This window comes from Syngnathoides biaculeatus, chromosome 11 (genome assembly GCF_019802595.1).
Source record: "Syngnathoides biaculeatus isolate LvHL_M chromosome 11, ASM1980259v1, whole genome shotgun sequence".
Classification (NCBI taxonomy): domain Eukaryota; kingdom Metazoa; phylum Chordata; class Actinopteri; order Syngnathiformes; family Syngnathidae; genus Syngnathoides; species Syngnathoides biaculeatus.
In genome coordinates this window covers 29193783-29208522 of record NC_084650.1, presented here as the reverse complement: position 1 = coordinate 29208522, position 14740 = coordinate 29193783, and the positions used below count along the sequence as shown (strand labels likewise).

General features: G+C 44.1%; 1 protein-coding gene across 3 annotated transcripts in view; it reads left to right on the top strand.

Annotated features, from left to right (window-relative positions):
• Positions 1-3662: 3662 nt before the first annotated feature.
• The window catches only part of enox2 (ecto-NOX disulfide-thiol exchanger 2), a 257527-nt gene continuing 246449 nt past the window's right edge, over positions 3663-14740 (top strand). For all 3 annotated transcript variants that reach the window (XM_061834677.1, XM_061834674.1, XM_061834676.1), the window contains exon 1: positions 3663-3869. The gene's annotated coding sequence lies outside the window, so the exon portion shown is untranslated. The remainder of the gene's footprint in view (positions 3870-14740) is intronic.

Genomic DNA, 14740 nt, shown 5'->3' with positions numbered 1-14740 from the left:
TCAGCCACCTTTTTGAGGGCTACTTCGTGAGCACCAATCATATGAAGGGCTACGTGACGTGTTTGTGGCAAATTTCAGACTCAGTTCATTCCACGTACATAAGATGTGTTTGTTTTAATTTATTGTAGTAAATGAGATTACAGCAGAGACTCCGCCGCCTCCTGCTGGACAGGAATGTGATGCGGTTGCGGCACCCTCGCCACCTCCTGTACGGAAGCGTGAGGCGGCTGCGGCGCGATTGCCACCTCCTGGACGGGAACGTGAGGCGGCGGCGGCACCGCCAACTCCTGGACAGCAACGTGGGGGTTGGAGAGTGACTCCTGAACCCCCACAGGTGGCACAACGCTGCGTTGTTGCTCCCTTGGTGTTCGCCTTGGCACTACAAAACTGGGCGTTTGTTCCGGAATGAGAGTCGGCTCCTTCAGATGGAGATCGACTGGCTCATAGTTAGGGGTCCCGGAGGAAAACTGGCAGACACTAGGGGCTGTGAATGGATCATCCCTGGGCACGGCACAGAGTGACCGAAATGATAAAGTCCTCCTCCTCTTCACTGGAGGAAAATAGTTCGCCTCATCTTTATCAGAATTTGCTCCAGCCTCTGAATTTAAGCTATCTGCAACTCGTTTCTGAATCCTGTTCTTTGGGAAAACACACGTTGCGGATGCTCTGGCAGGACCATCTTCGATAGCAAATTCCATCCTTCTCCTTCGACGGTCGCAGTGTGAGTGTGACGCGGTAGTGAATCTGCTGCCAGCCGCGATGTGGACTTGGCTGGGGAAGGAGTCGATGGATGCTGTGACATGAGAATTGGTCAGCAGCGCATCTGTCAAAACTGCGATGTCAGCATGGCAAGGCGGTGGATCTGTTTCCACAGCGACGTGGGAATGGGGAGGTGGCGGGTCTGTTCCCACTGCAATGTGCGCTTGACTTGGTAGCGGATCAGTTGCCTCTGCAGCGTGAGCATAAGTCAGCAATGAGTCAGTTGAAACTGCAATGTGGGCGTGTCTCGGGAGCAGATCCGTTGCGACAGCGACATGAGCCTTGCTTGGTAGCGGGTCCGTCTCTACTGCGATGTGCGCATGACTTCTCCGGGAGTCCGTTTCCACAGCTACGTGGACCTTGCTAGTGGATCCGTAGCCACTCCAGCGTGAACCTGAGTCAGCAGCGAGTCAGTAGCAGTCGCGACGTCAGCATAGCTCGGCTGGTTCTCTAATCCTTGCCGAACCTGGGCCGTGAGGACTGCCAGTTTGGCGCTCTGCCACTCTATCTCCGCCCACATTTTGCGGGAGAACACTTCGTGATTTGGTGGCCCCTCCTCCCTTTGTGCTGGAAGCTTCGCCACCTGCTGTGGGTCTGCCGGTTTAACCGTTGCCGGTGAGGAGTAGGTGAACGAGGATGGCGTCTTTGTTGCCGCCCAGCGGGAGGCACAAAAGAGCGCCCGGCCTGGGCGTCTCCTCTGGCTGCCACGCGGAGGTCCCGGGTAGATGGTCAAGCGGGTTCCCTCAAACGGATTGGTGGACTCGGACCGACCGGGCGAAGACGCTCGGGAGCTGGAAACGTGGGGAGGTGAAGCGAACTGACTGGGATTAAAGATCAGGGGAAGAGATTCATAGTCGAAATAATCAGAGTTGTCGTCAGGCAGCCGGTCATATAAATCACGGTCCTCCTCGTAGTCCGAAAAATCAGAGTCCAAAAGAATTTGAGGTGCTGGACGAGTCGTGGTCGGGACGTATTCATAGCTTGCCAATGGAGCGTGTGACACGGAAGCGGAGAAGGTCATGGAGCCTACATGGATCGGACAGGCTTGGTCCTCCGGCAGTCCGTCTATCTTGCGTCGGTCCCGGCGACGCTTTGTCTTTCCTGCTGGGTCCTGTTTTGGCCAAATCGTTCTCTCAGGGCCCATCGGAACGGAGGTAGGACCCAAATTCAGGAGTTGGGTGTGCAGGTGTAATTCAGGAAAAATGTTTATTGTTCCAAGGTCGGGGATCGGGCAGGCAGTCAGGTGCAGCAGTGGTAGTCGGGACGTTGGGCGTAGGGAGCAGGACAGCGGGCAGGCAGGAGTCAGTACACGGGAGAACGATCAAAGCAGGCAGGAGTATCAAGGTTGTCAGGCTTATGGGGTCGGTCGGAGAACGGGCGGTGGTCGGCACACACGGGTTGTCGATAAGAGATATGGGAGTGCAGGAACGGGGCATGAGTTGCGACGATCTGGTGCCGGACCAGTTGTTCCCATGATCCTATATACACCGGAGCCAATCAGCCAGCATGAGGCGTAGGTGTGCGCCTCCCAATCAGCGCGAACGCGCGGGCACCTGCACAGCCAGGGCTGGACCGGCAGGACCATGACATCTACCAGTAATATGAGGTCAGGTCGCAGGGGCAGTAGCTTTACAAGAAATGCCCAGTCTTCCATTTCCCCAGCCTATTCATCCTGATCTTCTGGGGGGATCCCAAAGCATTCCCAGGCCTCCCGAGGGACATAGTCTCTCTAGCATGTTCTCGGTTGTCCCGTGGTCTCTTTCCAGATGGGATGTGCCCGGAAAACTTCACCAGGGAGATTTCCAGAAGGCATTTGAATTTGAGGCCCAAGCCACATCATCTGGCTGTTCTCAATGCAGAGAAGCAGCAGCTCTACTCTGAGTGCCTCTCGTAAGATGGAGCACCTCACCCTTTCTCACAGGGAGAGCCTGGAAACTCATTTCAGCCGCTTGTATCCGGGATCTTGTCCTTTTGGTCACAACCCACAACCCTTGACCATAGGTAACGGTACGAACATATATCGACCAGTAAATTGAGAGCTTGGCCTTTCAGTTTAGCTCCTTCTTCACCACAGTGGACTGACACAAAGTCCGCATCACAGGAGACGCTGCACCGATCTGCCTGTTGATCTTGTATTCCATTCTTCCCAGAAAGAAGGGTTCTGTCGATGCTTTCAACGCCACTGGCCTTATCCTTTCAGAGCTGCTCTACTTGCTCTTTGTCCTTAAGAGAGGCATCGTACCACTGGCCTAAGCTCTTCACAGGCTTCTCGGAGACCATTGGAATTGGTTCCTCACCAATGTCAAATTGGTGGTTTGACAGTTTTCCCTTGACGATGGAGATGTTTCTTGACTTGATTTTTATGTGAGCCAGCGACATGTTTTCGTGGACCTTTTTTCCCAAACATGCAGTGCAAGCCTTGGTTGTGGTAACATAAGTCCTTTTTTCTTTCCTGCTAAAATCAATCGAACAACGATGCAAAGTATACAGTGTGAGGTAATAGACTAAAATATGCTCTTAAATGTGTCTGGAAACAATGTGATCTCTTCGAGCGTGCGTAGATGTGTGTGTGGAATCGGGAGGAGCAGAGTGATAGATCAAGTGCACAGAAAATAAAGCATATAAAGCTCAACCTGCCAAAGTGCCTCATGGCGGTACCAATTGTTACCCTCTGCTACTGAAATTCACCCCCAAGCAGTGGCTGGTGGCTGTTACTATCAAGCCCTGTATTTTTTTTAAACTTCTGTACAAATGACCTGACACTACAATCCATTTCAAATTTCAATTTGTTTTTTGAGCAATTTGCTGACCAGCACTTAAAAGTGGCTTTTATACGCTTATTTTACAGTGAACGACAAAACTTATTTTGAAAGTGAGCGGAAAAAGATAACGTCAACAGACGCACGTGTTCGCATGCCGCTTGCCGTACTTACTTCCGCCGTTGTTGACACATGACTTGTTGCTAAGTAGAAGCTTTGCCATGGATACCCTTACTTGTAAATATGAAGAAGATATTAAATATTGAAAATAAATGTTCATAACTCAAATGGATACTTTAAAGAGGTCACCACGGAGCAGATAGCATCAAAGACGGCGCCATTCGCCGACAGGTAATTTTATACTTTTATGTTCATCTCAATGGTGCTAACTGATAGCTCCACTCGTTCACTTGTCACGAAGTTCATAATGAAGTTTGCAGCTTGATATAAGGTGCAAGGATATTTGTAATTTGCAAATAAAAATGCTGTCGTTTGTGCGTTCACTTTTGTTTATAATTGTCGTCGTTGCATAGAACATCCTTTCTATTCTTCGAGTTCAGATAATTAAAAGGGAAATATTTTACCTCACCTTAACCTTTTCTCTTTACGCTCAGTATTATCACTATCAATGATGCTGCTTTTCTCATAGAAAAAAAAAATTAAAAAGTTGTTTCCCTGAGAGAATTCACATATGATCGTTTCAAAATTGATTGTGTATCTACCACTTAAAAAGATGAAAGAGGCCTGTCATTTTCATCATAGGTATACTTCCCCATGGGAGACAAAAAAAGTAAATTTCTGTGATTTTTTTTTTTAAAGCATTAGCAAATACGTTCATTAATTTTCCAGGCCGCTTATCCTCACAAAGATCGTGGGAGTGCTGGAGCCTATCCCAGCTATCTTGGGGCATGAAGCAGGGTGTACACCCTGAACTTCCTGTCAACCAATCGCAGGGCACATAGAAAAACGAACAACCATTCACACTCATATTTACACCTAAGGGCAATTTAAAGTCTCTTATGAATGCACATTTTTGGTATGTGGGAATATAGTGGAGTGCCCGGAGAAAACCGATGCAGTCACGTGGATAACATGCAAACTCCACACAGTAGGTATGGTATTCTTTGGATACAACTCAGAATTTTGTTCTCCTTCAAACATGACAAGTTAGTTTTTCCCCCAAAGTTGTTTTTATTAGTTTCATCTGACAATATGACATCCTGCCAATTCTTTTCTTTGTCATCAGTGCTCTCTCGCACATTTTAGACGAGACCTGGGCATTCTATAGCATGTGAGCCACATCTGGCCCCATGGGTGACGCTGTCTGGCCCACGAAATGCCAATCATAAATTAGTAAAAAAAATATGTATGCCCTGTATGCAATACAACTATGTTGCTTTTATTTTGAAAAGCGTCACGTTAGCATTTACGTCTGTGTGGACGCACATTCAAGCAGTGAGCAGTGAGTGTAGGTAAGCAGTAACTAGTGATGCTAGCTGGGTTACCCTCAAGATGTCAGCTCACGAGAAGAAAGAAAAATTTATTATGAATGTTGTGTTTTCAACAAGACACGGACTGCCAAGTACATCTTTACAGAAGTCAAAGATAAAGCCGTCTGCTTAATTTTTGGTACACAGGTCGCTGCATTAAAAGACCACAATTTGAATAACCACTACATGACCAAAGATGAGGATAAATACAGGACTCTGTCTAATGAAGGTCATACATTGGAGTCTTATGCGTGGCTACCAGATCTGCGATGCCAAAAGGGATTTTTTTACAAAACGTTGCACACCCAGAGATCCAGGCGTCAGGACAAGTTATGTAATTTCTTACAAAGTCGCTTGAAAGTAGTCTGTTTTCTGACAGATGGGTTATTAAGGAGTGCTTATCGCTTATCGGACTTTTGCGCTGTTTTTCTTGGAGAATAAAGGAGCATTTGAGAATGTGCCACTCTCCTGATGCACTGGAATGAGGTGGGTTGAGGACATCGCTGGAAATTTGGAGCTTCAATAGAAGAACAGAGCGGCAGACTGACTATTTTTCTCTGCCGTTGGATGAGAGCTGTGATGTCCGTGGCACTTCTCAGCTGCTCATCTTCTTACGTGGGATAGCTGCAGACTTTCAAATCATGAAGGAGCTAGTAGCCATGCAATCAGTGAAAGAGGCCACCACTGGGAATGAATGACGTGTTCAAAGAGGTAACTGTATGTTTTGAGAAGATCGGACTGAAATGGGACAACTGGCAGGTGTGACAACAGAGGGTTGTCGAAATCTGACTGTGAAATATGCTAGTCTTTAGAAGAGAATTTAGGATAAGGTGACAGAAATGAACCCTGGGCAGAAATTGACACATTGTATTATTCATCAGGAAGTGTTGTATAAATCAGTGTTAAAAAAATAGCCATCTTGTTGGTGCTATAACTACAATAGTTAATTTTTTTTATCAGAACAAGAGCATTAAATCACAGTTTGTTGCACATTTGGAGGAAAATGAGACAGAACATGGTAAATGAGGCCAGCCTCACTGCTGGATTTTTACTCTTCCCTCAAAAAGGAGAACTTTTCACACCTAAGAAGGCGTGCTCAGAAGATTCTAGATGCTCTTTGGATCAACTTACATATGTGAACAGACATTCTCAGTGATTAAGTTCTATAAATCCAAACACCTCTATCACTGGGGCCCACCACTCAACTGTTCTTCGCATCGCCACCTCAGACATTCAGCCCTTGTTCAAGCCCAAGACAGACTGCTTTATTCTCTTTGAAGAGGTAAAATGAAGTGAAAAGAAGTTACAAGTTTCAATGTTTATGAAGATTAACTAGTTAAAAATAAATTCCACTGATGTGATGATTGTTTTTCATGACTTTTTTTGGAGTATTTTCTTCTTTAACATATACACCACAATTTCACATATAATAATAATAATACATATATAAATATTGACACAATACTCTTATTCCAACTACAGGTACCAGGTATTCAAACTAAAGAATTGATAAAATGTAATGCATTTTACAATGGGACAAAGAGAGTGAAGTTCTAGATATCAATGGTGTGCCCATCTGACAGAATTCAGTTTCTTAAGTGACCCCTTGAAAAAATTAATTGCCCACCCCTGCTTTAGACTGTCCTGGCCTTGTACTGTCTTAAACAGGGGAACACGTCTGTGATTGGAGGATTTGGTAGTATTTGTTACTTTGGTCCCATCTCTCTGCAGGTCATTCCCTTGGTCGCTTTGTGTTGTTCTGGGATTTTCGCTCACCGTTCTTCTAATCATTTTGACCCTACCAGGTGAGATCCTGCATGAAGACCCAGATAGAGGGAGATTATCAGTAGTCTTTTATTTCTTCCTTTTTCAACAATTGCTGCGTTGCAAATGCGTTGGCCTCTCAGTTCTGAGGAACGTGCTTCAAATCCCGGCCCCACCTGTGTGGAGTTTGCGTGTTCTCCTCGTGCCTGCACTCCGGTTTCCTCCACAACCCGAAAACATGCATTAATTTAAGACTCTCGATTGCCCTTAGGTGTGATTGTGAGTGTGACTGTTGCCTGTCTCTATGTGCCCTGTGATTGGCTGGCAACCAGTTCAGGATGTACTCTGCCTCCTGCTTGATGACAGTTGGTATTAGCTCCAGCACTCCTGCAACCCTTGTGAGGATAAGCTGCTCAGAAAATGGATGGATCGACAGATGTGCGATAGGGCCTACCGAAGGGAAGGAGATGGAACAGGTGGTGACTGGGATGTGATGGGTCCAAGAGGATTTTGGATCCTCTTGTCTTAGTTGTGGCAGAATGCAAGTCCTCATTGGTGGACTGTTTGTTACCAATAATCTCTTTAACAATTTTGATTGTTTGTTTGGGTGAAGTTTGTCCTTTTCTATGGAGCACCATACCAGACTGTGATGGATGAACACAGGACCGATTGAAGGACTGCTGTGCTGAACTGGCTCAACAGCTCTTGTGGCAGGCTGTGTTTCCTCAGAATCAGCATGAAGTTCACTACATCCTCTGCTGGGCCTTTTTGAGGATGGAGTTGATGTTGGTCTCCCACTTCAGGTCCCGAGATATTGTAATTCTCAGGAACTTGAAGGTCTCAACGATCGCTACAGTTTTGAGTGTATTCAGCTCTGACTGACTGTCGAGTGCCATGAGGTGCAGTTGTTTGTGAAGAGAGAGGGGGAAAAAAAGCAGCACAGAGAGGCCGCAAACTTGGGCTGCCCCGATACTGGTGGTGCGTGTAGATGCGGCGGTGTCCCCCAGCCACACCTGCTTTTTCCTGCCCGTGAGGAAGCTATAAATCCACTGCCAGATGGCAGGTGAGACGCAGTCCCTGTTTAACTGCATCATCTGCAGACCTTTCTGCTTGGATGGCAAACTGAATTTAATTATGTAGAAAGTAAGACTAATAACTGAAGCTCACATCCACACTTTGATGTTTGATAAATCAAAATCAATTTTTAACCAATTACAGTACCCGATTAATCAATGGGATGTTCGGTACAATGATCAATTCTGAAAATATTCGGTATCTGCAGCCTTCATCGCAATGGTTTTAATGTAATTGATAAGATTATACTTATACTAAGATTATACATTTAATTTAGTAATTAAGGTTTTAGTTCTACAGTTTTAATGCACACATCTTTGTGATGAAAAGCATCACTCATGTCCCTCTCCAATTCTCCACTGTGTTCCCCTCACTGTTTGTTACCCACATTTGTGACTGGGAAACAGTTAAAACCTCTGGTAATTTTGATGCAAATGTTTGCTTTCTTCTCACTTTCCCCTCTTTTCTACTTCCACTTAACTCTGCTTCATACTTACCACACCAACAAGTTTATTTGGCTGCTGTCTTCCTGAATCAAGCCTGCTAGTGGACAAGATGGAGCGGTCCATGGTATGAAAAGGGAAGGGGCAACATCCAATGATGATATATGAAACATTTTGATGAGTTTTGAAATTATGATTTATAACTAAAATAAGTGGCTCAGAAAATGGATGGATGGACATTAATAATTTTAAATTTAGGAAAAACATTTTTGATCAGTTTCTCGATACATTTGATGATTTCTCTTACTCTCAGGGCACCAAACAATTAATTGCCTTTGTAAGTCTGCCTTTGGCAAGGAAATAACGACAAAGATAACTGTTTTCCAGGGTACAGTAGTGTAGAAAATTGAAATTATAATTAATGTAGACTGCTATGCCAAGCCTTACTTTGGGCTAGGTTGTCTTTATTATATTATGAACTGAAAGGGTGTGAAGAAGGTGTATGAAAGCTTTTTGGATTTTAGATTTTGGTTTAATGCCAGTTGAAGATGGTGTGCACTGACTAAGAAGATTGTGTACCACTGGATGCACTGATATAATCTCATTTTTTTAATGGCAGCATTTTTTTATTGTACGTACCAGGCTGGTTAAAGCGAGCTGGTACAGCACCAGAGCTGAGGATCTGTGTAGATAGGACACGTTCAGTCAACACAATAACTGGTGAAGACCATACTAAGAAAAGCCCAAGCTTTTCATGCTCATGAAACAATTACACATCTAAAGTGGATTGAGATTTATTAGTTTTTGTCAATTTTAAGACAAGGGACATGTTCTATACTGGTCAACCAGCTCCCTATTCTTGTGACTAAATCGTGTTTTCAAATTATCAGACTGAAATACTGCTGAAACATCCATAACCTTTGATGGTTGTTTTCCACTATTTGGCGTTCATGAGCAACCTCGCCACCATATCCCACTGGAGTCTATAATCATATCTTATCACTCCTAATAGTGTGAAGTAAAGTCCTTTCTTAGTCCACTAATTTAGAGAGCTATATTAACCGTGACAAGTATTTGGAGGTGAGCGTCAATGTTAATCTTGCACAAACAAACAAACAATCGGCCCTAATATAACCCAGTTTTGAGACATAAATAGTTTAATACTCTCAGGAAGGTTAGTAATTAGGGCTCAGTTATTATGTAGAAATGATTTTTTACATTATTGAAATCATGTTAATAAATAATTATTCAATGATTTCAAAACTTTTTATTCATTTTATAAATACCACAAGTTTAATTATAACTGAAGACCAATAAATAAACAACCAGAAAATACATTTTCAAAAAGTAAAATCATAACATATCGAAATAATCAAACATAAATACACAAAGGAATACAAATACAATCCTGGTAAAAATATGCCAATGTTTTTACCCATTCACTGCATTGACTATTAAATATCTAAAGAAATTCTTCTCTTATGTGGCATTTGGTGAATAGAAGTAATTTTGGTAACGGAAGTTTCAATAAACATCTTACAGCACTCTCAGAGAGAGCAAAATAACATCCATCACACGCTTCCTGCAAGCAACGTGATGCGTTCAGGGTGTTTTAACCACACAGGAACTTGCATAAACAACCTGTGCTGCTGCAGATTGTCCGTTTTCAATGATAATTTTTTTATGATTGTGAGAAGCCATAATCGAAATCATGATTACATTTTGATAAATCAGCCAGCCCAATTAGTAGTGATCTGCTTTTGTTACATCTACCTCAAAAATGAATGGTCTTTATTGTCATAAACATGTATTCATAGAGACTAAAATTGCTTTGCCCGTTCCAGTGAACAAATACTCCTGTTAATGGAACACACTAAAGTAAAGGGCGACTTAAGCACCTGGGGAGTAGGTTGGAGTATTGGTATCTTGCTTAAAGATACCAAAGCTGTGTGTCTGGGGGATGTGAGTGGACAGTCGGTTCTGGGTCTTGAATCTAGATCCCCAGCGTGGCAGTTGACCATCTGAACCCCTCGACCAAAGCTGAACGCATGGTATTCATAAATGTTAGGATCTTTTCAATGCTTGACTGGATTTTGGATAGCAGTTCTCGTTGAATTTTCACTTTTATCTGTCAACTGGATCATTATCTCACTACGTTGCAAACATTAACTGTCAGTCAAAGCTAAAAATGTACCCCTTTTGAATGAAATCTGAGGTGCTGCAGGTAGCCACGTTTCCCTCAGACTCTAGTTCGGTTAATGGGATTCTTCCCAAATCCACTAAAACGATAGCACTTTACAAGTGACTGCACAAGTGAACCATCGTCCAATACTGCCCCTCCCAGTGGCGAGATTCATCCTCAGTGCTGTCACAGACGTTTGATGAAAGATAGCTTCTGAATTGCTGCCAAGGCATTTGAAAAGACTCCAAGCTCTAAAACCAGGATGGCCACAGTGGGTGAGACATGTGGATAAATGTGTGAAAGGATTTGACTGCTTTTCTTGCCTCATAGGAAATGCTGGACTCAGATGAAGTGCTGTAAAAACTTTAATCTATCTGCCAGTATCAGAAAAAAAGGCTTCTTATAGTTCATATATATATATATGTATAAATGTGAGAATATTAACTCCATGAAATTATACAATAATCATGATTGCTTTTTGATTCAAGTCAAAGCATTGGGTTGACTTGTCATTGAAGGCTGTGGCTGTTTTTGATAGAGACAACTTAGAATCTAATTTCAATTTGAAACTGGTTTTATTTATACAACCTATGCCCAATTTTACAGTTCAGTCACACTTGACAGCTGTCCTATACCATGCCAAACATCATTTGCGAAGATATCAGGCAAGCCCACCTCTTCTAACACTGCTGGGTCCATGTTGGTGGGCTATGCTTGGGCACGGTATTGCATATTAACATTAGAGAGACACAACGATTCGTACTCAATGTAGAGTGTCCAGTTGAACTAACCATGATTTTTATGGACTGTGGAAGGAACATGGATTACATGGAAAAAAAATGACACACAAGAACATTTTAACTCTATGAGAGGCACCTTAAACCTAGGATGTTATGTAGTAGACCGGGCTCACAGCCAAGTCAGAACAATCCTAGTATGGCATTGTTCACGCTCATTGTCTTATATTAATGAGATCCTTTTTGGGTGGCATGCCCTCTTCAAGTAAGGGCCGAGATCCTGCCCCAAGTGGAGGAGATGAAGTATCATGGGGTCTTGTTCACGAGTGAGGAAAGAATGGAACTCGAGATTGACAGATCGATGCAGTGTCTTCAGTGATGCGGACTATCGGTCTGTTGTTGTAAAAAAAGTTGCTAAATCGAAAGGTGAAGCTCTCAATTTACTGGTTTGTCTATGTTCCTAGCCTTACCTATGGTCATAAGCTGTTTTTCATGACAGAAAGAACATGATCTTCTCGCTCCAAAAGAGCTGGGATAGGTGCCAGTTTTCCCATGACTCTAATGAGGATAAGCATTACGGAAGATGAATACATTTTTCAAGGCATTCAAATTTATTTATTTAATCAAGTCAAATGTATAATATGGTTAAGGTGTGGTTTTGTTGACATTTAAATATAATGCTTTCTTTTTTGTTTGGGTTTATCTCTAGCTACTACCATTTCTTCATACATCACAACATCATGTATGGTAGGTTGATTGAAAACTCTAAATTTCCCATAAATGTGGGTGTGAATTGGTTCTTTACTTAATATGTGCCTTGTGATTAGCTGACGACTAATTCTAGGATATGCTGCCTCCCGCTGAAGATAGCTGGTATATGCTCCAGTACACCCGAGACCGTGAGTATAAGCGGTGCAGAAAATGTATGGATAGTTTTATGAAGTTACTTTTCAGGATTTGCTAATATCATTTTTATTTTTATTCAGTTCTCCATTCCTTGCCGCGTGCCCTTTCTCTTGGGCAGTGGGCAAGTCTGACTTGTACGGGTTAAACTGGACGTTCCCACCTTCCACAAGTCCAGGGGAAGGAAAACCCCAATTTCAAATCTCCGCTGCCTTGCGGCCACATCCAGCCTTGGTAAAGGCTTTAGCGCTAAACCTTGATGAAATATCCAGAGTTGGCGTCCTTAAGGCAGTTTGTAGCTATATTCAGCTCCATCCTAGCAGCTCCTGTGATGAGACTGGTCCCAAATTGTACCAACCTGATCGTTCCTCTGGTCCCATCAGTGTCATGGAGAAGCGGGGTTTGCCTCATGGACAATAACTTGTTCTCCATTGCACACCGCCTAGGTTGACAAATGACAACACCACACATCACTCACCTGGAGAGGACACTCCTGGTTCGCCTCAAGCGTCAAAACAACATGGAGATCGACAGTTACCGGTTATAAATCATTGCTCAATTGGCATAGAGCATGGTGCCTGGGGTCAATCTCATTGGTGGGAGGAATTTTCTAATCCCACTAGACAGTTACTGCCCACCTCAAACTGGGCAGCCAATCAGGTGCTGTCCCATCACAGTCTGCTTTTCTCATTGGGTGCATGGGGATTAGGATAAATCTGACAGGCAGTTCACAACCACTGCACCCGGCAATAAATCAAAGCATCATGAGAGCCCAACTCTTTAACTGGGAAACTGCAATGTATAAACAATGTTGACCGGCCTTTCCGAGATCTTACAGGATGTCAATGACTCTAGAAAAACAGCAGTCATCAATGATGAGCTTAAAAGGATGAACGTGGACATCACCGCACTCCACCAAACACAAGTAGCAGTCAGGCTCGCTAAGGGAGAAACACAACACTTTCATATCGCAGAGGAAGACCTCCAATGAGTCACAGATACAAGCAGTAGGCTTTATAGTGAGAAACACATTGCTGGCAATGATAGAACTGGGCAGCAACAGCTCACAGCTACTTCTCACCCTACACCTGGACACCACCACAGGCACCGTCACCCTTATCAGCGCATACACCCCAAAGTTGTCCTTGTCATTTGATGCCAAGGACAAGTTCTACGACCATCAGTAGGATTCTCAGCAAGGAACAGATGGGCCTACTGAGAGAGTTGGTGCAGATCACAGCTACTGGCTCTCAGGGCTTGGACAGTTCAATGTGGGCAGGATGAACAAGAACGGCCAAAGACTGCTTGAAGTGTGTGCATACCACAACCATTGCATTGCCAATTCCTTCTTCAAGACCATGCCCCAGCATAAAGACACCCGCATTCAAAGCACTGCCACCAGGTGGACCTTGTCCTTGTCAGACACTCCGCTGTCAAAAACACATGCTCTTACCACAGCGCCAATTGCAACACAGACCAAAGAGGTTCCCCCTGTGGCAAGAATCAAAGGAATCCCTACATGTATTTCAGTAAGATGTGTCAGTCAGATCTTGTGGAGTCGTTTACACGGAGCCTTGAGAGAAAGTGAGCAGCCCCGCAGCCCACAGGCTCTGTCACAGAAAGGTGGTAGATCCTACGGGACACCATACACTGCACTGCCATTGCCACATTCAGGAAAAAGACTTCCAAAGCGGAAGACTGGTTTTAGGCCAAGGCTGCTCTAATGACTCCTGTAAGCCAAGCGCGATGCTCTCATGGACTACAAGCATTCACCCGGTGAGCAGAACTTGCAAATTTTAAGGGCCACCAGAAATAAAGTCCAACAAACCGCCAGACGTTGTCCAATGAGTACTGGACGGAGCTGAGTGAAGCCACCTGGACAGCACCATTAACAGGGAACATCACATCAATGTACGATGGCATCAAGAAAGCCCTTGGATCAGTGCATAACAAGATGGCTCCATCAATTCCTCCACCAGGGATGTCCTCATCGACAGAGGGCAAGCAGATGGAGAGATGACTGGAACACTGCTATGACCTTTACTCTGTGCAGAATGCTATTGCACCTGCAGGCCTCGATTTCATTAAATGCCTGTCCATCATAGACGAACTTGACACAGAGCCCACCATGGAGGGCCAGAGCAAGGCCATTGACATCTGGGCGTCTCGCTGATCCCTAGGCAGTGACAGGATTCCCCCAACCTGCTGAAACACTGCAAGACCACCCTACTGCTCCTGCTGCATGATGTGCTCCATCTGTGATGGCAGGATGGGGCTGTACCAGAGGACATGAGGGATGCCAAGATCATTAACTTCTATAAGAGCAAAGGGGAGCACAGCGACTGTAACAACTACAGAGGAATCTTCCTACTCTGCACTGTAGGCAAAGTCTTTGCTCGGGTTGTCCTTGTCCGTCTACAGTGACTCGCCGATTGCCAAAAAGGATTTTATTTGTCTTTTGTTGACCCCATTCATAACATCATTACTTGGCCCTGAGAAAGACATTTACTCCATCTCCCCGGTGTGCACAGTATAACTGAATCCAAAAGCTAGTTTATTTTTATATAGTAATATTTAGTTTTTTTTTCATGCCTTTTGGTGGAATACTGTAAATATCTGACAGCCAATA